The following is a 23,611-nucleotide window of genomic DNA, read 5'->3' on the forward strand; positions in this document are numbered from 1 at the left end:
GGAAGAACTGTGATGATGTGTTTCATTATTTGTTTTCAAAGTAGGCATGGGAGGCAGGAAGAAACAGATCTGGACAAGTATACTATTAGGCTGAGTATTATTTCAGAGCTCTTACACTACAGTCAAAAATGACAGAAGACATTTATCTCTGTTGTATTCTTTTTTTCTATACATGTAACAGTGCTCATTAGAGTACTGCAAAGGGATTCTTTCATCACATTTTCTCATATCTTTATGATAAATTGTATAACCAAAGCTAAAATATATCCTAAGCTATCCTGATGTGCTGCTTCTTAATTGAGATACATTTCCGTGTGATTTCTGTCTATCTGGGTACATGATAAAATTTTCAAAAGGACAGTGTGTTTTCTATTTCTCTCTTTTTTTTTTGAGACAGTGTCTGGCTGTTGCCCAGGCTGGAGTACAGTTGTGGGATCTTGGCACACTGTAGCCTTCACCTCCCTGGCTCAAGCAATTCTCTCACTTCAGTGTCCTGAGTAGCTGGGGTGACAGGAATGTACCACCATGCGTGGCTAATTTCTGTATTTTTTTTTTTTAGAGATAGGGTTTCAAGTTGTTGCCCAGGCTGGTCTTGAACCCCTGGGCTCAAGCAAGCTTCCCACCTCAGCCTCCCAAAGTACTGGGATTACAGGGATGCACCACTGCACCCAGCTGACAGTATGGTTTTTTTTGATGTGGTCAAGATTAAAAAAATTTTTTTGAGATAAGATCTTACCGTGTCGCTCAGGCTGGAGTGAAATGACACAGTCATGGCTCCCTGCAGCATCAACCTCCCAGCTTCAAGTGATCCTCCCACCTCAGCCTCCTGAGTAGCTGGGGCTACAGGCATGTCACCATGCCCTGCTTTTTTTTTTTTTTTTTTTGCATTTTTATAGAGATGGGCTCTTGCTATGTTGCCCAGGCTGGTCTCAAACTCCTGAGCTCAAGCTATCCTCCCACCTCAGCCTCCCAAAGTGCTCAGATTACGGGCATGTGCCACTATACCTGGCCAATAATACCATTTTCTGAAAAGAAGTAGCAGAAGTTCATGAGATCGTGAATTATAAATCTGAAATCCATGTAAAAATTTCATTTTTGTTCTTGTGACTTAGTTTCTAGTATTTTATTAATGAAAATGGTTTCTAGCTTGACATAGATTCCAGTTCATGAGTTGTATTAAAATTCCTTCCCTGAAACAACTTGGTACTTTTGCTTGTATGTCTGGCATTAATTTTCTTTTTGTATTAACATTGCCATTTAGCATTAAGTGAAAGCAGATTCATGGTAATTAACAAAGGAATTACAAATGACCACCACAAATACTGAAAGAAGTCATTGATTTGATATTGCAGTGAATACCAGAAGATGTAATCATTTTCCACTTATAAAAAGTGAATTGTCCATTTAACTGTGGAAGTCTAAGCAAATGTGCTTAATGCATATTGTACTAGTCAATGCAAAAAGTTAAATATGCCCAGGCTGAAAGAAGGCATATACTGTATGGTCATTCCTGTGCCAAATGATTTCTTTGGAATTTAAACAAATGTGTTAAGTATTTTATTCCTAATTTAGGAAGAAAAAGCAGCTAATGATTTCTGACATTGTACATAGATTAGTAGCATGTAACTCTGTTATTTAGTAATCACTATAGATAGTAAGGAATTAAAGTTGTTAGTGAGGAAAACAGGCGTATCCTGCCATTTGCTTTCTTTTTGTGATAGTTTTGAGGTACGATCAATCCTGTGTGCAAGTCACTCGAGCAACCAGAAAGTGTCTTTGTAATATGCATTTGATCTCATCTCATGAAGTTGCAATTATTTGTTACCATCCTTGCCACTCTTTGGCAATTACATTGATTTCAAAGAGGATTTATCTTAGTGTTTCATAGAATTGAAACAAAACTTCTTTACAGGTTTAAAGTTGTAATAGAAAAAAGTCATAGAGTTTTCTGACATTTATTTATTTATTTTTATTTTTTTGAGATGGAGCCTCACACTGTCGCCTGGGCTGGCGTGCAATGGCACAATCTTGGCTCACTGCAACCTCTGCCTCCTGGGTTCAAGAGATTCTCCTGCCTCAGCCTCCTAAGTAGCAGGGACTACAGGTATGTGCCACCATGCTTGGCTAATTTTTGTATTTTTAGTAGAGACAGGGTTTCACCATGTTGGTCAGGCTTGTCTCAAACTCCTGAGCTGTGATCCGCCCACCTTGGCCTCCTAAAGTGCTGGGATTACAGGTGTTAGCCGTCGTGCCTGGCTTAGTTTTCTGACATTTTAATAGTGACATTGTTGGTAAAGTCAGTACTTGTCTTATAGCTCACATAACATTATTCTTCCAGAGTTAATGAGAAAAGAGGAGCTTCGTTTTTTTGTCCTTTTTTATAGGTAGTGCTGATCAAAATCAAGAAATTATTTTGATACTCTAGGTCTTTGCTGGGTTCGACCCACAGACCTTGGCAGAATGCTGGATGAACAAATGCACTCCTACACTGATATCTAGTGAAAGAGTGGGCTAGGGGACCAAGCAGCTGACAGATCCCGAGAAATGTGCTGTAAAGAGTCAGCACCCTGATCACCTGGCACTGCAGGCATTTATTCAGCATAGATTTAATGACAGAGGCTTTGAGTCAACATATTTATGGATAATTAACATGGTCACCCTCCCAGAAGAGAGCAGTCCTGCAGATGATTAAAGGCCAGGTTCTGTGGCCTAAGTAAACTAGCTTATCTTTCAGCTTCTTTACATCCTCTTGTTATGTAACCTATGCTTCATAGAGTACAGTGGCGCGATCTCAGCTCACTGCCACCTCTGCTTCCCGGGTCCCAGTTCAAGCAATTCTCTGGCCTCAGCCTCCAGAGTAGCTGGGATTACAGGCACGTGCCACCATGCCCAGCTAATTTTTGTATTTGTGGTAGAGGCGGGGTTTCACTGTGTTGGCCAGGCTGATCTTGAACTGCTGACCTTGTGATCTGCCCTCCTTGGCCTCCCAAAGTGCTAGGATTACAGGTGAGAGCCACTGCGCCCAGCCTACAATTTTAGTTTTAAGTTGCATTATGTCTGCTGTTAAATTGTTATGAGAGGTTCCCCAGAGGTGGTGTTTCACCTTATCCCAGCTGTGTATTGATTGGTTCCATGGTAGAGAAGTCATGCAGATAGGCTTATGTTCCCAGTCACAGTTTAATTACTGACAGAATGCCAGTGCATCTTGTTGCTCCCCTACCTATTCCAAGGCAGCCTTGAGGGCTTGCAGATGTGCAAGAATCTTTTGATCTATACCCTGCTGTAAGAGAGGTTGATTAGACACATTTCTGGCCAAATTATCTACAAAGGTAGCTGTTTGTACTGGTTTAGTAGCAGATGCTACAGCAACACTAGCAGTTGCTAGGATGACTATGGCTGAGACTATAAAGGCTATAAGTGTAACTATGAATCTTTTGTGTTTGACCTGGGACAGGGCACGTTCTAAGGTGGCAAGAGCCGAGGAACCTTGCCAATTGTGTGTTAAATTGCCTGGTAGGAAGCCTCAGATTGTCTCCTTAAAACCATTACACTAGTAATATTAGATATATTGTAATTAGTGACATCAGAGGCAAATCAAGCCTGTCGCTGCACTCGGGTCACAAACGTGGAGTTTTGGGGTGTAATGGAAATATCGGTTCCCATAAGGAAAACATATGGATGGGTAGTGCAAATTAGGCACTGATCTGTGTGATTATGATTAAAGGTCATAGTATAATTGATACTGGAATTATGATATGTTCCATGCCAGGTGTTAAGGGAGGTGCTAAGACGTCCGAGGTGCCATAAAGTGTCTTGGGATGGCATGGGCTCTACTCAGGGTTTGGGATACCCCATCCCCCCATCGGCCAAAATCATAGGGGAATGGGGCGTGGCTATGAAACTGTTACTGATGCCATGATGGATGCAGATATCATTATGATCACCCTGCAAATGACCATGGGGCTCCAGTCTAAGATGTTATAATTGCCTAACTGGAGGCCACGGGCTTGTTCCCCATGACAGACCTCCCAGCCAAAGTGGAATCCATTGCTTTCCCATCTTGGTTCTTTATTTTCTTTTTTTTGACAGAGCCTTGCTCTGTCGCCCAGCTGGAGTACAATGGCATGATCTTGGCTCACTGCAACCTCCGCTTCCTTGGTTCAAGTGGTTTCCCCGCCTCAGCCTCCCGAGTAGCTGAGACTGCAGGTGTGCGCCACCACACCCGGCTAATTTTTTTTTTGTATTTTAGTGGAGACGGGTTTCACCATGTTGGCCAGGATGGTCTCGATCTCCCGACCTCATGATCTGCCTGCCTTGGCCTCCCAAAGTGCTGGGTTTACAAACGTGAGCCACCATGCCCGCCCATCTTGGTTCTTTAGCACAGGGAGGAATGTTGGGGAAAGTGGTATTGGTTGCATGGCCCGGTTTGAGGCTACTGACAACCAAGAATGTTAAGGCATTTCCCTGGCCATAACGTAGCCATACTTGTGTTTGGGCGGGTACACAGTAAGTAACTTTGACAAAAGTAACTCTTATAACTTACACACGGTGGGAGGATAGTGGAGTGATAGGTATGTTACCTGACACCTTAGTCCAATGTGTATCATTAATGAGGGACCCCACTGGGGTAAATCTATCCCTCCCAGCCCAGCAGTTACATTATTAGAGGCTGGGAAGTGGGTGTCTGCCCAGGTGACAGGGCGAAAGAAAGGCGGGTCTAAGATATAATCCCAATAGAGTGTAGCAGGTAAAGGTTGCAGGCAAAGCGAGAGGATAAAAAGGATTAATACCCTACTCGAGTCACAATGTACAACAGACAGAATAGCAAGGAGCAAATTAGCTGGAGTGAATGGTGTCTGCATCCGGAGCAGGATTTGCTCAGCCTCCTGAGTTGTCTTCAGCGTCCCTTAGGTAACATCTGGGGGCTTGTGCTGTCCAAGGAATCACGTTGTCTGGGGCTTTGGGTCCTGCAGGGTCATTTTCTTCATTTCTGGTACCGGGTTGGGTCCTAGCCATGCCATGGTATAGTTTGATGCATTGTGCTGGAATGCAAAGATGACCTAAAGGGGTGTGAACACAAGCATATCCTCTTAGCAATTCATTTGGACCACACCGTACATTACTATTTATATCTTTCCATAAAACTTCTGGTTTTATGTCTTGGGAGGTTTTAGCAAAGTGCTTTTCTACAGCTGATTGAAATTTATCATCTAAATTTTAAAAATTAAGGGCAAATGAGGCTTGTACTAGTAGCGTTGCAGGGTTCTTATACTACCACTTTTTTGTTTTCTGAGCATTTTTTTTTTTTTGAGACGGAGTTTCGCTCTTGTTACCCAGGCTGGAGCGCAATGGCGCAATCTCGGCTCACCGCAACCCAGGCTGGAGCGCAATGGCGCAATCTCGGCTCACCGCAACCTCCGCCTCCTGGGTTCAGGCAATTCTCCTGCCTCAGCCTCCCGAGTAGCTGGGATTACAGGCGCGCGCCACCGTGCCCAGCTAATTTTTTGTATTTTTAGTAGAGACGGGGTTTCACCATGTTGACCGGGATGGTCTGGATCTCTTGACCTCAGTGATCCACCCGCCTCGGCCTCCCAAAGTGCTGGGATTACAGGCGTGAGCCACCATTCTGAGCATATTTTTAAGGGTGGAGTGGGCACGTTCTATTATGGCCTGTCCTTGGGAATTTATATGGGATGACTGTGCAATGTTGGATGTTGGATGTATGACAAAATTGTTGACATTGTGAGCTGGCATAAGCTGGACCATTATTCGTTTTAATTTTTCTGGGCTGCCCATAAATGGGCTAGCAGCTTCATTATCTCTAATGCCTTTTCTTGTCTCTTTATAAGCATCAAAAGAAATGGGGTCATGTACTGGATTGCCTTGTGGATCTTGCATTATTGGGCAGGCCAAGAGCTCCACTTCTAATGCTGCTTGCCTGGTTGCCCATAAATGCAAAAGTTAAAATATGTTTAATGATATACTGAGTAGACTCTCCAGGAGGAACACGTGCACTCATTAGATGAGTGTTGGTATCGATGGATACATATACATATCTTAGTTTTCCAAATTCAGGGATGTGTGTAACATCTGTTTGCCATAACTGATTAGGCTCTAGCCCTCTAGGGTTAACACCTGTTGAAGGAGGGGGGCCATACCTGTGAGCTGACAATCTGGGCATTGCAGGATAATTTGTTTAGCTAGTCTCTGGGTAAGTTGAAATTGTTTAGGTAAGTTTCTCCAGTTTTGGTGGGAAAATTGATGTGATTGGGTGGTTTGGTCAAGCAGTGATGTCATGACCTGTAGGTCTGCTTGATCATTGCCCTAAGCCAGTGGACCAGGCAGTGAGCTATGGGCCTGAATGTGTGTAATAAAAATAGGATGTGTGCATTGATCTAGCAGTTGCACACAGGGTGGTCTCCAGAGTGGACTTAATGAGGGCTGTCTCAAGGCTCTGCAGTAAGTAAATAGAATAAGCAGAATCACTAACAATATTGATGGGCTAAGAGGAAAAAGTTTCCAGGGCCAATATTAAAGCTCCAACCTCAGCTCTCTGAGTGCTAGTAAATCCAGATCAAATGAGGGAATTATGTGGTCTCTACCAAAACATGCTTTTCTGTGTTTACCGGAGCCATCAGTAAACAGTGTTAAAGCATCAGATAATGGGGGATTGAACTATTTTTGTAGGCAAAACCACAGAAGTAGAAGATAAAACTGAAGGAATTTGTCAGTAGGAAAGGTATGCTGTATATGGCCTGTGTAATCAGAGAGAGCTATTTGCAGGTCCATAGATAATGGCAATACTGCTTTGAATTTCTTTTTATTTAAAGGTATCCTGATGATTTCAGGGTAATAACCTAGCAACTGATTACATTGTTTGTGACCTGAATAGATGACTTTACTGACTAACTGGATACAGGGAGAGTTTTAGTCCTGGTATGTGAGCAAAAAATCCATTCTAGAAAGCATAGCCCTGGGGCCATCTGTCCTATTAACTCTGTAGGGGAGTGTTTGGTGGGAAAAATAAACAATTGAATTGAATATTCTGGGTCTGTGCATTCTAGCTGCCTCTGAGAGATAGCTAGTTCTATCTCCTCAATTTCCCTTCTTACTGCAGGGGTTAAATACTTGGGAGAATCAGGGAAGCATTGCCTTTTAAGATAGAAAACAGGTTTTGCAATTTACAGTAGTTAGGCCCAAGGTGAGGTGAAGCCAGTTAACACTGCCCAGTAATTTTTGATAATCATTTAAGGTATGTAAGTTGCTAGTATTAATTTAACCTTTTGAGATCTTACTGACTGGGAGGTTAGTATGTATCCAAGGAGAGGACATTTGTAATTTTTCAGGTGCTATGATCTGGACAGAGGCATATAAACTTTAAAAGTACTGACCCTGTTGGGGCTGCTAATAAAATATCATCCATAAAATAAATAATCTTGCAGTTAGGAAATTCGGTTTTACTTGGGAGCAAACCCTGATATACATGATACTGACACGTGGAAGAACTGTTCAGCATTCCTTGAGGAAGCACTTTCCAATTAAATCGGCAAGTTGGCCTTTGATTATTGATAACTGGTGATGTAAACACAAATTTTTCTTTGTCCTGTTCTGCAAGAGTAATAGTATAAAAAGTCTTTTAAGTCAATAACAATGATAGGCCAATCTTTGTTGGAAATTAAAGGAATCACTGTGGGGGAAGGGAGGCCCTGTTGAAGGGGCTCCATAGGTTGCATAGCCTGTAAGTCATGAGAAGTCTCCATTTGCCAGACTTTTGGGAATGACAAAAATGGGTGCCTTCTAAGGGCTGTTAGATGGTTCTTTTTTTTTTTTTTTTTTTTTTTTTGAGACAGAGTTTCGCTCTTGTTACCTAGGCTGGAGTGCAATGGCGCGATCTCGGCTCACCGCAACCTCCGCCTCCTGGGTTCAGGCAATTCTCCTGCCTCAGCCTCCTGAGTAGCTGGGATTACAGGCACGCACCACCACGCCCAGCTAATTTTTTATATTTTTAGTAGAGACGGGGTTTCACCTTGTTGACCAGGATGGTCTCGATCTTTTGACCTCGTGATCCACCCGCCTCAGCCTCCCAAAGTGCTGGGATTACAGGCTTGAGCCACTGCGCCCGGCCTCTTGTTAGATGGTTCTATATGGCTGGCTTTTAATTGCTCCTCAACTAATTTATGGGCTCTCTGTAATTTCTCTCCCTTCAGAGGCCACTGTTCTACCCAAATAGAGTCTTGAGAGAGCCACGTCAGGGGTAGGAGAGGAATAACAGTGGCCATTATTAGAAGGTGGTTTGCTGTTCACATAATTTATCAAACTCTGCCCTCCAGAGGAGGTAGTGACTGGTGATTAAAGTTGTTTTAGCTAGCATTGACCAGTCCCCATGGTGTCATATGGAAGTTGTTTGCTATGGCTTCAATTAATCCTTTTGTAAATGGGCTAGCAGCTCCATTATCCCCTAATGACCTTTTTCTGTTCTAAGATCCCATAGAGGATACCACATTACATTTTGTTGTCATTTCTCTTTAGGCATCTCTTGGCTATGACAGTTTCAAAAAACTTTTAAAAAGTAAAAACTTAATGTTATAATTGTCATATTAAATTTCAGCCTAATTGAATATTTCAATTTATCTTAAGTGCTATGATGTGTCCTGAAGCATAGTGGGAATCTTTGTCTAATTTTTATTATATATTTGTTTGATTTTTATTTCTTTTTAAGAACTCATCAGTTCTAATGTCTTCTTTGCTTTATTTTTATTTACTTATTTTTTTTAAAAAAAAACAGGGTCTCATTTTGTCATCCAGGCTCAAGCAATTTTCCTGCCTCAGCCTCCTGAGTAGCTGGGATTACAGGCGCCTGCTGCGATGCCCAGCTAATTGTTTATATTTTTAGTAGAGACAGAGTTTCACCCATGTTGGCCAGACTGGTCTTGAACTCCTGACCTCAGGTGATCCACCCACATTGGCCTCCCAAAGTGCTGGGATTACAGGTGTGAATGCTAAAATAATCTGAATACAGCGTGGACTTTAGTTAATAATGATGTATCAGTTGGCCTCCCAAAGTGCTGGGATCACAGGTGTGAACCACCCACCACACCTGGTCTGCCCATATTCTTTATAGCCAACTTTTCAGTAGCAAAAGGGTGAGTGTTTGGTATCAAATATTGAGAAGACAAGCAAGAAAATTAGGTGGTCTGTGACTTTAAGCTTTCAAAATTTTCATATAACCTTAATAGATATTCTGATGTTGTTTTGTGTTTACCTTTGAACTTTTAAAATGAAAACTAAATGTATGTTTGAGTCAACGTCATTTAAAATAAATTTCTGGGCCGGGCATGATGGCTCACGCCTGTAATCCCAGCACTTTGGGAGGCCAAGGCAGGCAAATTGCTTGAGGCCAGGAGTTTGAGACTAGCCTGTCCAACATGGCAAAACCCCATTTCTGCTTTAAAAAAAAAAAAAAAATTAGCAAAGCTTGGTGGTGCATGCCTATAATACTACTTTCTTGGGAGGCTGAGGCACAAGAATTGCTTGAACCCAGCAAGCAGAGGTTGCAGTGAGTTGAGATCGTGCCACCGTACTCTAGCCTGGGCGATACAGGAAGACTGTCTCAAAAAAATAAAAAATAAACAAAATAAATTCCTGATTAAATATTTTAAATTTTATTTTGAGGCCGGGTGTGGTGGCTCATGCCTGTAATCCCAGCACTTTGGGACACCGAGGTGGGTGGATCACTTGAGGTCAGGAGTTCAAAACCAGCCTGTCCAACGTGGCAAAACCCCATCTCTACTAAAAATAAAAAGTTAGCCGGGCATGGTGGTGCATGCCTGTAATCCCAGCTACTCGGGAGGCTGAGGCAGGAGAGTTGCTTGAACCTGGGTAGTGAGCCAATATCGTGCCACTGCACTCCAGCCTGGGCAACAAGAGCAAAACTCCATCTCAAAAAGAAAAATTTTTTTTTGAAATGCAGTAAGTGTGAAATTCAAAAGGAAAAAAATGAAAAAAGTGTAGTTAAAAATAGTGTCCCTCTCACCTCTTACCTCTTAGACACCCATTTCTCTCTAAGAGTTAACTTCTATAAGCTTCTATCTAATGTATTCTAGAGCTGTTCTGTGCATGTTTTTTAGTTTATTTTTATTTAAATTAACATGCATTAGTGACTTATTTTGATACGCATTTCTATGAATTTATTTTTCGGTATAAATTTTTTTTTTAATTTTACTTTAAGTTCCAGGATACATGTGCAGAACGTGCAGGTTTGTTACATAGGTATACATGTGCCATGGTGGTTTGCTGCACCTATCAACCCATTGTCTAGGTTTTAAGCCCTGCATGCATTAGATATTTGTCCCAATGCTCTCCCTCCCCTTGCCCCCGACCCCTGACAGGCCCCTGTATGTCATGTTCCCCTCCCTGTGTCCATGTGTTCTTAGTGTTTAATTCCAACTTATAAGAACATGCACTTATTTTATTTATTTATTTATTTGAGACAGAGTCTTACTCTGTCGCCCAGGCTGGAGTGCAGTGGTGACACCTTGGCTCAGTGCAACCTGTGCCTCATAGGTTCAAGTGATTCTCTTGTCTCAGCCTCCTGAGTACCTGGGTTCTCAGACATGTACTATCACACCTGGCTGATTTTTGTATTTTTTTGTAGAGATAGGGTTTCTTGATGTTGGCCACTTAGCTCAAACTGATTTCAAGTGATCTGCCCGCCTTGGCCTCCCAAAGTGCTGGGATTACAGGCGTGAGCCACCATGCCTGGCCTAGTTCTATGAATTTTAACACATGCATAGATTCTTGTAACAGCCACCACAGTCTGCCTGCAGAACAGGATTTGAATTTAAATGTTCAAAAAATACATTTTTTAGAGGGGAGATAGAGAAATATTTTAGCCTTTTTCAAAAATTAAAGCACACTTAAGATACAGTGAAATTCACCCACTTACATGTACAGTTTATCAGCACCATAAGGGTGAAAGGAAAAGTACAATTTGAGTATTGACAAAATGCATCATAGTGTAGCCAGCACAACAACCAGTGTATAGCTTCTGACAATCGTTGATCTTTTCCTTTTCTTCAGTTTTGCTTTTTCCAGAATGTCCTATATATGGAAGGCTTTTGAGTATGGCGTCTTTTCACTTGGCATAATAAATTTGAGATTCATCTCCATTATTACTTATATGAATAATTTGTTTCTTTTTAGAGCTGAGTAATATCTCATTGTATAGAGTGCGTACCATAGTTTTCGAAGGTCATTTCCCAGTTGACAGACATTTGGATATTTTCTAGTGTACAAATAAAGTTGTTATAAACATTCACAGACAGGTGTTTTTATGAATGTGAGTTTTCTTTTCATTAGGTTAAATGCCTACGGACAGTATTGCTGGGTTGTGTAGTAAGTGCATGTTTTAACTTTTTTTTTCTTTTTTTGGCTCCTGATTAAAACAACTGAAAGTGTACGCTTAACTTTATAGGAAATTTCCAGATTGTTTCCCGAAGTTGACTGTACTATTTTATGTTCCACCAGCAATGTATGAAAGTTGCTCATCTGAAATTTATCAGAGGAGGGTTCACACCTGTAAACCCAGCACTTTGGGAGGATAAGGTGGGCAGATCATTTGAGCCCAGGAGTTCAAGACCAGCCTGGGCAATATGGCAAAACCCCATGTCTACGAAAAATACAAAAATTAGCTTGGTGTGGTGGCATGCACCTCTAGTCCCAGCAACTCGGGCGCCTGAGGTGGGTGGGTTGCTTAAGCCCAGGACTGTTGAGCCTGGAGTGAGCTGTGATGGTGTCTGTCATAGCACTCCAGCCTGGGCAACTGAGGGAGACCGGAGACCGTGTCTCCAAACTAACAAGTAAAAAAGAAATAAGTGGTATTAGCTTTTTTTTTTTTTTTAAGTGAGACAAAGTCTCAGTCTGTTGCCCAGGCTAGAGTGCAGTGGCATAATCTCGGCTCACTGCAACACCTGCTGCCCGAGTTCAAATGATTCTCCTGCCTTGGTCTCCCAAGTAGCTGGGATTACAGGTGCCTGCCATCACACCTGGCTAACTTTTGTATTTTTTAGTAGACATGGGGTTTCACTGAGTTGGCCAGGCTGGTCTTGAACTCCTGACCTCATGATCCACCCACCTCAGCTTCCCAAAGTGCTAGAATTACCAGGCGTGAGCCACCATGCTGGGCCGAATTTCTTTTTTAAATACCATTTTAATAGGCATGTGGTGGTAATACCTTGTGGTTCTAGTTTGTATTTCCTTAATGGTTAATGATCTTGATTGTATTTTCATGTGCTTGCTTGCCACTTGTATATCATTGAGGAAATGTCTGTTTAAATATTATGCCCACTTTAAAAACTGAGGGTTTTTTCCCCCTCTTTTGAAAATTCTATGTATTTTCTGGATACAGTTTTTAATCTGGTATGGATTTGTTTATTATTCGTTGGCTTCTGATTATTTTTGAAAAGGAGTATGATTTGTAAATATTTTCTCCCAGTCCAGCTTATCAATTTTTTATTCCGTATTTGATTGTGCCTTTGGGGTGTCTCTAAGAAAATATTTGTCTAGCCTGTGGCCACAAAGATTTTCTCCTGTATTTTTTTTTTCTAGAATATATCATTTTCAGTGTCACATTTAGGTCTGCAGTGCATTTTGAGTTAATTTTTTATTCAAAGTATGGATTGAGGCTCTTTTTTTGTTTTGCATATGGACACCTTGTTCTAGTACCATTTATTGAAAACACTAATTTATTTGTTGAATTGTCTATATTATTAATCCTGATTTGTATTGCATCTGACAGATCCAGAATGATTTGAAAAGTTAATTAGCTTTGTGTATTCAAAAATCTGTTAATTGTCTTATTTGGAACCTGGCATTTGCTGACAGCAGTTTGTTATCTACAGAAGGATTTTCCAAAATAACTTTAAGCCTAAGATTAAAAGAAGATTTTGCTAATGATTCATTATCTGTTTGGAAAAATTTGCGTGATTTTTCATGCATCAAGGATGAGCCAAAATGGTTTTTCTTAGAAGGTGCCCGTTTTCCTTTTTGTAGAATTACTTGGTAGTTCTCTAATAATCTGTGTTTGGGCTTTATATCATCTTTGATAGTGATACATTTTGGGGCAATTCTCTTTTTGTTTAAAACTATCATATAGTTGTCCTAAGTTAAGTACTTCTAGGCCAGGCTTGATGGCTTACGCCTGTAATCCCAGAACTTTGAGAAGCAGAAGCAGGAGGATCACTTGAACCCAGAAGTTTGAGACCACCTAAATTAGAATCAAAAACATAGCCAGCCGGTGTGGTGCATGCCTGTTTTCCTAGCTACTTGGGAGGCTGAGATGGGAGGATTGCTTGAGCCCAGTAAGGTTACAGTAAGCTGTGGTGGCTCCACTGCACTCCAGCCTGTGTGACAGAGAGAGATTCTCTCTAAACAAACTGACTGAAAGTTTAATTACTTTAAAAAAGGGGGCCAGGCTCCGTGGCTCATGCCTGTAATCCCAGCACTTAACCTCCGCCTTCTGAGTTCAAGCAATTCTCCTGCCTCAGCCTCCTGCGTAGCTGGGACTACAGGCGCGCACTACCATGCCCAGCTAAATTTTGTATTTTTTAGTAGAGACGGGGTTTCACCTTGTTGACCAGGATGGTCTCGATCTCTTGACCTCGTGATCCATCTGCCTTGGCCTCCCAAAGTGCTGGGATTATAAGCGTGAGCCATTGTGCCCAGCCTAAATTTTTAAAATCATTTGTTGGTCACTGCCTTTTTTCATTTCTAAAATGACTACTCTTAAGTGCCTTCTTTTGTTGTCTTTGGAAAATGCACTCTTGTCCCTTGCTATTCCATTTTTCTCCTTTATTTCCCCTTTCTTTATTTGGATAGACTTTGCCAATCAATTTTATTTTTATTATTTTTATTGCAGTAAAATACATGTAACATAAAGTTGATCACGTTAACTATTTTAAAGTATATGGTTCAAGCCACGTGTAGTGGTGTGGCGCCTGTAGTTCCAGCTGGTCAAGAGGCTGATGCTGCGCTCCTTGAGCCCAGGACTTTGAAGGCAGCCTGGGCAACATAGCGAGTCCCCTTCTCTTAATAAAAGTGTACAGTTCAGTGGCATTAAGTACATTAACAATATTATATGACCATCACCACCGCCATCTTGTTCTAGAACTTGTTCATTACTGCCACACCATTTTAGCACCTAATTGATCCCTAGTGTTTGGCTGCCATATTAAGTATTAGGTTTGTAAGAGATAAACAAGACTCAGTCTAGTGAGAGAAACCTAATATTTATGATACAATGTGGCAAATTACATGTTAGAGCTCCCCATCATTTAATTTTATTTATTCAATTAGAATTTTAATTTTACCTTGAAAAAGCAGAGTAACTTTTTGTTAGGTTAACATTGAAGTTGTCATATTCCACACACTGAATTCATTTGGGCTAGACCGAAGTCTTTAGTCTTTTGATTTAGGTCATTGTGGATTTAGGTCATTAGGACTCACAAGTCCTCATGCCCTATACTTTATGACAAGAAGGGAACCAGAAAGTTGATATTTTGATTTAAAACCAAATTATGAGCTATTCCTTCATAATGAAGCAGGGAGATCTGTGAAAACTATGATTGGAGGGAATTTCTTAGTTGTCTGCAACTATCATTTGTTGAAACTGTTTTTCCTTATTTTAGTTGTGGTGACACCTTGCTTGATTTTATGATCAAATACAGCATTGTACAGGCATGTTTATTTCTCTTGGCCGATCATCTTGAGGAATAGTTGCTTTGGAAGCTGTCAAGAGCTTATTTTTAATTTCTTGAAAAGCTGGGAGGTATCAATTGATATAAAGTTTAATGTCAGCAGTTTTAGTTTAAAATAATGTTATCAGATTGAGCAGTATTTTTCAAAATACTATGACTTATTTACTTCATTATTAAAGACTCAATGTAATATTGCTTATAAAAGTAAAACAGGCTGGGCGTGGTGGCTCACACCTGTGATCCCAGCACTTCAGGAGGCCAAGGCGGGTGGATTCCCTGAGCTCAGGAGTTTGAGACTACCTCGGCAATGTGACGAAACGCCATCTCTAATAAAATATAAAAAATTAGCTGGGACTGATGGATGCTTGTAGTCCCAGCTACTTGGGAGGCTGAGGCACAACAATCACTTGAGCCCTGGAGGCAGAGGTTGTGGTTAGCCAAGATCGTGCCACTGCACTCCAGCTTGGGCTACAGAGTAAGACTCCGTCTCAGGAAAAAAAAAAAAAAAAAAAGGCAAAACAGCATGGTTCTTTGTTTATAAGATTGTGTAGTCTTCCTAATGTAGTCAGGCCAAAAGAGTTGGTGTCCCAAACGGTTAATAGTGTTTTAGTTTACAATTTCAACACTTGTTAGGAGAATAAAAGTTCATATTACTAGGCCTAGATTCCTAATAAGCTATATTTTGTTGTGTTTGAAATAGGGTCTCATTCTGTCACCAGGCTTGGAGTGCAGAGGCTTGATCACGGCTCACTGCAGCCTCAACCTCCTGGGCTTAAGTGATCCTCCCACCTCAGCCTTCTGAGTAGCTGGGTCTACAGGCTCAACCACAATGTGTGGCTAATTAAAAAAATTTTCTTTTGTAGAAACAGGGTCTCACTGTATTCCCCATGCTGGTCTTGAACTCCTGTGCTCAAGTGATCTTTCTGCCTTAGGCTCCCAAAGTGCTAGGATTACAGGCGTGAGCCACTGTGCCCAGTCCTAATACATTTTTATAATTTTTTTTCTTTTTTGGGGGTAGGGGACCAAGTCTCACTCTGTCACCCAGGCTAGAGTGCAGTAGCCCGATTTCAGCTCGCTGTAACCTCAACTTCCCGGGTTCAAGTGATTCTCCTGACTCAACCTCCTGAGTAGGTGGGATTACAGGCGCGTGACACCACACCTGGCTAATTTTTGTATTTTTAGTAGAGGCAGGGTTTCACCATGTTGGTTGGGCTTGTCTCGAACCCCTGATCTCGTGATTTGCCCGTCTTGGCCTCCCAAAGTGCTGGGATTACAGGTGTGAGCCACCTCGCCCGACTGTGTGGTGTGGTTTTGATTGCCTACTGAAAAAGAATTATTGCAGTGTCTTTTTAGGTAAAAATAATAACAATAATAAAGAAAAGTTTAAAATAACCCTGAGTTTGGTTAGGCTGTTAATAAATTTGACTTACTGTTTTTGAAAAATATCTGTAATCATCTTTTTTCAGGGTAATCACTTTGATCAGTATGAGGAAGGACACTTGGAAATTGAACAAACGTCACTTGACAAGCCTATAGAATTGGTTAATCAGTGCTTAATTTCAGGTCTTAGCCAGTTAGGTAGCATTCGTGTGATACTTGATGTGAATGAAGTTAAACTTATTAATAACCAGTAGTACAGTTTAGAGTTGTTTTCTTGCATGCCAAATAGAGTTTGAGATATAATCTGATATTTAATACGTTGGGAAATCAGTCCAAAAAAATCTAGAAACACATTAGAATGTTGATGAAAAAATATCTTTTTGGCCCATATTGATACATGTTGAAGGTAGCAAGTTAAAAAATTAGCTGGGCACAGTGGCGCGTGCCTGTAATCCCGGCTACTCAGGAGGCTGAGGCAGGAGAATTGCCTGAACCCAGGAGGCGAAGGTTGCAGTGAGCCGAGATCAAGCCATTGCACTCCAGCCTGGGTAACCAGAGTGAAACTCCGTCTCAAAAAAAAAAAAGAAGAACAGTAAACATTGCAATGTCCAAATCTTCGTTAGTTTTCCACTTTATTGCTTAGATGCTTCTTTGGTGTTGGTAAGGTCGTGGGCTGCTTTTTCCTTTATTTCTGAATCGTCATTAATTCATTAGGTCACCCTGCCGATGGTGAAGGTGTCTGGGGAACCTGGTGTTACTCAGCACTGCTCTGCTTGGTGGCTGGAGCAGGGCTCTCAGTTGGTGCCTCACCTGCCTTGGCCTCTTTGCCATCTTGTGAAGGAGCGTTAGGAGGACGTGGGCGACGCCAGTAATTGTAGGGATGCCGGTATTTACAACGAACAGACGGCTGGTTTGGAACACTGGAGGCTTGCTGATTCTCTATCTTCAGCCTCTCCAACTGCTGGGGCAGGTCATGGGCGAGGAGGTCCCCTGCTACCGTACCTTGGGCGGTAAGTTGGATTTCGATGAACCGGTCCCTTAAGTTGTGCTCCCTCTGGGACGCCATCCTTCATCTCTCCAATCTCACCAGCCTGTATTCTGTTGGGATGAGGTCAGATCCGTGAGCAACGGTCAAAGGTCTGTCCCATATGGTAAGGTGGGAACCGCCGCTGCCGGTACTGAGGGCGATACTGGGGGCGGTGCAGCTGATTCTGGGCCCGCAAGAACTGCCTATCAGTGGCGGGGGGAGGGGGGGTCAGATCTTTCACTGCCGCTGCTCCCTTCCTCCTCCCCAGTGTAATTTTGGGGAGGGCCACGGCACCTTCCATAGCAGCCATGTCTATAACGGTGCTGAACAGCAGCATAACGACTCCCTTCCACGGGACCTCCATCCCGGCCAGTCACACTGGCTGCTTCTGCCCCCTTCTCTCCTTCAACCACATCAAACTCTACAGTTTCTCCATCTCCTACACTGCGCAGATATTTCCGTGGGTTATTTTTCTTGATGGCAGTCTGATGTACAAATACATCTTCTTTGGTGACATTTCGATTTATAAATCCGTATCCATTTCTGATGTTGAACCATTTGACATTGCCAAGGACTTTGGTGGTGAGAATTTTTTTCTCTGCATCTTCGCTGCCGGTGGCGGTGGCTAAAGAGGTGGCGGCCACGTCCCCACAGGGGTTTCCTGTGGCCGACACCCGTGGCCGCAGCCTGGGGCACACCGCTGCCCGCAGGGCTCTTGGGCGCGGGGTCCTGGGGAGCCGCAGTGGCCCCCTCCACCAGAGCCTGTGGGAGGGTGGTGGTGGTGGCCTCAGCCGCCTCGCTCATGCCTCCTCCGCTCTCCTCCGGGGCCTTGGTAGCGGTTGGTCAGCGATTAGCGAGGCTGGTGGTCGCGGCGGCCGGGGCTCGCTCTCAGGGAGGCTGGGGCAGATCTCACGGCACAGGCGGCAGCGGCCGAGGTGGGGTCTTGCGGCGGAAGCAACTTGAGGAGGCCAGGGCAGATCCCGTGACACAGGTGGCGGCGGCCGAGGTGGGGTCTCGCAGAGGAGGCAACTCGAGCTTCAGGCTGCGCGCTTGCTCTTGGGCTCCTCGCTCGATCTTACTGCCGAAAGTGCGTCATCTTATTCCAGTGTCTGACATAGGCATATGGTGCATAGCGATGGTTTTAAAATTGAAGTAGGGTTGGGACCCGTTGCTCACACCTGTAATCCCCAAACTTTGGGAGGCTGAGGTGGGCGGCTCACTGAGATCAGGAGGTCGAGACCAGCCTGACGAACTTGGTGAGACTCTGTCTCTACTAAAAGTACAAAATTAGCCGGGCGTGGTGGTGCATGCCTGTAATCCCACCTTTTCAGGAGGCTGAGGCAGCACAATCACTTGAACCCGGGAGGCAGAGGTTGCAGTGAGCCAAGATCACGCCACTGCACTCCCTGCCTGGAGTGCAACAAGAGGGAAACTCCATCTCAAAAAAATTAAATTAAATTGAAAATGGAAGGGATCGGAGTGAAAAAAAAAAACTGAAGGGATTCCAAGAATCACCTCATTTGGGATGGACCTATCATAATTGTATTTCTGAAATCAGTGCTGACTTCCTCTCACATTTCACAGGAAGCTAGACTTCTTTTCTTTCTTTTTTGAGACGGAGTTTTGCTGTTGTTACCCAGACTCGAGTGCAATGGCATGATCGAGGCTCACTGCAACCTCCGCCTTCTGGGTTCGAGCAATTCTCCTGCCTCAGCCTCCCGAGTAGCTGGGACGACAGGCGCGCACCACCATGCCCAGCTAATATTTGTATTTTTAGTAGAGACGGGGTTTCCCTTTGTTGACCAGGATGGTCTCGATCTCTTGACCTCGTGATCCACCCGCCTCGGCCTCCCAAAGTGCTGGGATTATAGGCGTGAGCCACTGCACCCAGCCAGAAGCTAGACTTCTTAAATCTTGAAGTTTCCTTGGTGGGTTTTATTTAAATTGAATTAAAATAAGTATTTTACAGGGAAAAACTTCAAAACACTTTGCAACTTTGGGAAGAAAGTTAAATAAAACACCCTAGCCCCAAATTAAGTTCCCACTGAAATGAAAGACTTTTGCTCCTTTTTTAAAAAAAAAAAACATATATAGTAAATAATGACTGTTTTCTTTTGGAGATTAATTTAGAAACGTAATCCCTATTTAAGAGCTTTTATATGCAGTCATGCATTGCTTGCCATGTGAGGAGGAGCTTGAGAAATGTGTCACTAGGTGATTTCATCATTGTGCTAACATCATAGCATTTACTTACACAAACCTAGATGGTATAGCCTACAGCACACCTAGGCTATATGGTATGGCCTATGACCCCTAGGCTACAAATCTGTACTGTATGTTACTGTACTGAATACTGAAGGTAATTGTAACACAATGGCAAGTGTTTGTGTATGTAAACATGGAAAAGGTGTAGTAAAAATACTGTATAAAAGTAAAAATAGGGGCTGGGCACAGTGGCTCACACCATTGTAATCCCAGCACTTTGGGAGGCTCAGGTGGGTGGATCACCTGAGTTCAAGAGTTCAAGACCAGCCTGGCCAACATGGCAAAAACCTGTCACTACTACAAATACAAGAAGTAGCTGAGTGTGGTGGCACACGCCTGTAATCCCAGCTACTCAGGAGGCTGAGGCAGGAGAATCGCTTGAACCCAGGAGGTAGAGGTTTCGGTGAGCTGAGGTCAAGCCACTGCATTCCAGGCCAGGAGACAGAGCGAGCGAGACTCCATCTCAAAAAAAAAAAGAAAAAGATTTAAAAAAAAAGTCTAATTTTCCTTTAGTCATAAAATGTAGTCTAAACATAGTTGAGACTTATGTAACGTAGGACTCACCCGGCTGTATTCACCATTTATTTCCTAACTGAAACAAGACTGGGAAGGAGGTATACATAAATAAAACCAAAGAAATACCCCCCACCCTACTCTGCTTTCAGTCTTCCCTTCTTTGGGCCTTTTCTAAAATTATTATATTTTTTGAATAGTAACACAAGTTACAAGGCCAGGCATGATGGATCACACCTGTAATCTCAGCACTGTGGAATTCCAAGGTGGGAGGGTCACATGAGCCTAGGAGTTTGAAACCAGCCTGGGCAACATAGGGTTCAGGTTTCGTCGCTACAAAATATTTCTTAAAACTTAGCCAGGCATGGTGGTGTGCGCCTGTAGTCCTCACTACTCATGAGTCTAAGGCAGGAGGATCACTTTAGCCCATGAGATCAAGGCTGCAGTGAGCTGTGATTATGCCACTGTACTCCAGCCTGGGCAACAAAGCTAGACCCTCTCAAAAAAAAAAAAAAAAAAAAAATTGCTGGATTCAAGATACATCAATTTTAACTTTTGAGTAATCCAAGTTGTTCTCAGTAGTGGTTTTCCCCGATTTTTATTCTCATGGCTATAAGTATCTCTTTCCCCATAATTTTTACCAAGCTTGCTCTGGTCTTTCTCAACCCGATAAATACCTGAAGGAAAGCTGTTCTTTGCCTAAAGTGAGATATTAGAGATATTTCCCCCAGTAGGTTTGTTGACTTTGTTGATGATGAAAAATAGCCAAATGTATCCTTTCCTTTTGTGAGACAGGCTTGCTCTGTTGACCAGGCTGGAGTACAGTGGTAAGATCACAGTTCACTGCAACTTCAAACTCCTGGAGCCAAAGGATCCTCCTGCTTCAGCCTTCAAATAGCTAGTAATATAGGTACATGCCATCATGCCAAGCTAATCTATTTATTAATTTTTTTGTAGAGATGGGGTCTTGTTGTTGCCCAAGCTGATCTTGAACTCCTGGCCTCAAGTGATCCTCCCACTTTGGCTTCCAAAGTCCTGGGATTACAGGTATAAGCCACTGTGCCTGGTCTTATCCTTTACTTAATGGCTTCTAAGTTGTGGGTTAAGCTTAGAAAACCTTTTCTTATTCAGATATATTTTTAAGATAATTCTACCATTGTTCATCCTAATAATTTTATTATTTTATTTATTTATTTTTTTGAGGAAGGGAGGGATGAAGGAAGGGAGGAAGGGGGGAGGGAGGGAGGGAAGGGAAGGAAGGAATTCAAGCAATGAGAGAGACATTGCCGACCTGGATCTAGAGGTTTACAAGTTGATTTCTTTTTTTTTTGAGTGAAGGAAAGAAGAAAAAAAAGTAAAGGAGAGGAAGAAAGAGGAAGAGAAAGAGGGAGAGTGAGTGGAAATACTGCTTTATTCTTTAAAAAAAAAAAAAGTATTAATAATGGCCAATCGGTTTCATTTAAACCTATGAGTATGTGTGATGTGGTATTGACTAGAATGTTTGTTTTGTGTATTTGAAGTGGAGAGCTCTATAAATATTTATTACTTGTTCCAGATCTGAGTTCGAGTCCTTGATATCCTTATTAATTTTCTATCTCATTGTGTCTAAGTCTCTATGTATCTGGGTGTTAGGATCGTTAGCTCTTGTTGTTGCATTGATCCTTTTACCACTATATCTTTGTTGCTTTAAAATCTATTTTATCCGATACGAGAATTGCAACTCCTGCTTTTTTATTTATTTATTTATTTATTTATTTATTTATTTATTTATTTATTTTCCCTCTCCATTTGGTTGGTAAATCTTTCTCCATCCCTTTGTTTTGAGTCTTTGTGTATCCTTGCCTGTGAAACAGGTCTAGATGTAACATGCTGTTGGGTTTTGGCTGTGTCTTTTGATTGGGGGATTTAGTCGATTTAAACTTAGGGTTACTGCCATTTGATGTTAACTGGCTGTTTTATCCATTCGCTGGTGGTAAATTCTTCTTTATGTTGGTGCTCTTTACTTTTTGGTATATTTTTAGAAGGGCTGATACTGGTTGTTTCTTTCTGTGTATAATGCTTCTTTCAGAAGCTCTTGTAAAGCAGGCCTGGTGGTAATAAAATCTCCGAGTTCTTGCTTGTTCATAAAAGAGTTTATTTTTCCTTCAGTGTGAAGCTTAGTTTGGCTGGATATGAAATTCTGGGCTGAAGGTTCTGTTCTTTGAGGATGTTGAATATTGGCCCCCACTCTCTTCTGGCTTGTAGAGTTTCTGCTGAGAGATCTGCTGTAAGTCTGATTGGCTTGCCTTTGTGGGTAACCTGACCTTTCTCTCTGGCTGCCCTTAGTATTTTCTCCTTTGTTTCAGCCCTAGTGAATCTAACGATTATGTGCCTTGGGGTTGCTCTTCTTGAGGAATATCTTTGTGGTGTTCTCTGTCTTACCTGGGGTTGAATATTGACCTGCTTTGCTAGTTTAGGAAAATTTTCCTGAATAATTTCCTGAAGGATATTTTCCATCTTGGATTCATTCTCTCTGTCGCATTCAGGTACACCTATCAAACATAGATTTGGTCTTTTCACATAGTCCCACATTTCTTGGAGACTTTGCTCATTCCTTTTTATCCTTTTTTCTCTAATCTTTTCTTCGCATTTTATTTCATTAAGTTGGACTTTGACCTCTGATATCCCTTCTTCTGCTTGAACAATTCGAGTGTTTAAACCTGCGCAAACTTCTCGGAGTTCCTATATTGTATTCTTCAGTTCTGTTATTCCACTCATACTCCTCTTTAAATTGTCTATTCTCAATAGGATTTCATCAAACTTTTTTTCAAAGTTCCTAGTTTCTTTACGTTGGGCTACAACATGTTCTTTTAACTCACTGAAGTTTGTTATTATCCATTCCTTGAAGAGTACTTCTGTCATTGGGATGTGCTCATTCTCCATCAAGCCTTGTTCCATTGTTGATGTGGAACTGTGATCATCTTTAGAGGGAGAGGCTTCTGACTTTGAGTATTCTCAGCTTTTTTATGCTGGTTTCTTCCCGTCATTGTAAGTTTATCCTCCTGTGGTCTTTGAATTTACCAACTTTAGGTCTCTTGAGTGGGCGTCCAGGTTGTTAGTTCCCAGGGCCAGAGCAGCGGCGTTAAAACTGATGGTGCTTTTCTGCCCAGGATTCTCTTGTCTGGCTTCCTTCTTGTGTCCATAGTGGGCGACTCTGCCTTCCCGGGGCTCCAAACCTTGGTCAGAAGGGGAACCGGTCCCGTTTACTCTGCGCCGAGCGCTGCCACGCTGAGATGCTGTCACAGCCGCTGCGCTGGGCTCTGGTGTCGGCTGGGGGCCCTTGTGGGTCCTCCGAACCTGTTTATTCTGCTCCGAGGCACCGGCGGAACAGCTGCACCGGCCACGAAAGTCGCCCTGGCAACCCGTGTGATTCCTCCACTGGGGATCTTCTGCTCCGTGAGCCACCAGAATTTGTCTGAAAGTGTGGCGACGTCTAGTTCTCCGCGCCTTCACTGAGAGCTGCAGTCCCGAGATGTTAGCGATTGGCCATCTTAGATCGGTCCCCCTGTAATTTTATTTTTTACATTTAAACCTTTCATTAATCTGGAATCTGTGTGGGGTAAGGAACAACAATGGGGATCCAGCTTTTAAAATTCTGGGTTGTTATTCAGTTGTCCCAACACCACTATTGAGT

The 23,611-nt window shown here is 42.5% G+C and overlaps 1 protein-coding gene and 1 pseudogene across 1 annotated transcript in view; both read right to left on the reverse strand.

Moving 5' to 3' along the window:
- Window positions 1-1,944: 1,944 nt before the first annotated feature.
- The window catches only part of LOC144582812 (uncharacterized), a 49,028-nt gene continuing 27,361 nt past the window's right edge, over window positions 1,945-23,611 (reverse strand). Inside the window, exon 5 of the mRNA XM_078375415.1 lies at window positions 1,945-5,060. The gene's annotated coding sequence lies outside the window, so the exon portion shown is untranslated. The remainder of the gene's footprint in view (window positions 5,061-23,611) is intronic.
- Window positions 16,748-18,197, reverse strand: LOC100389909 (Y-box-binding protein 3 pseudogene; annotated as a pseudogene).

Source organism: Callithrix jacchus, chromosome 5 (assembly GCF_049354715.1).
Source record: "Callithrix jacchus isolate 240 chromosome 5, calJac240_pri, whole genome shotgun sequence".
Classification (NCBI taxonomy): Eukaryota; Metazoa; Chordata; class Mammalia; order Primates; family Cebidae; genus Callithrix; species Callithrix jacchus.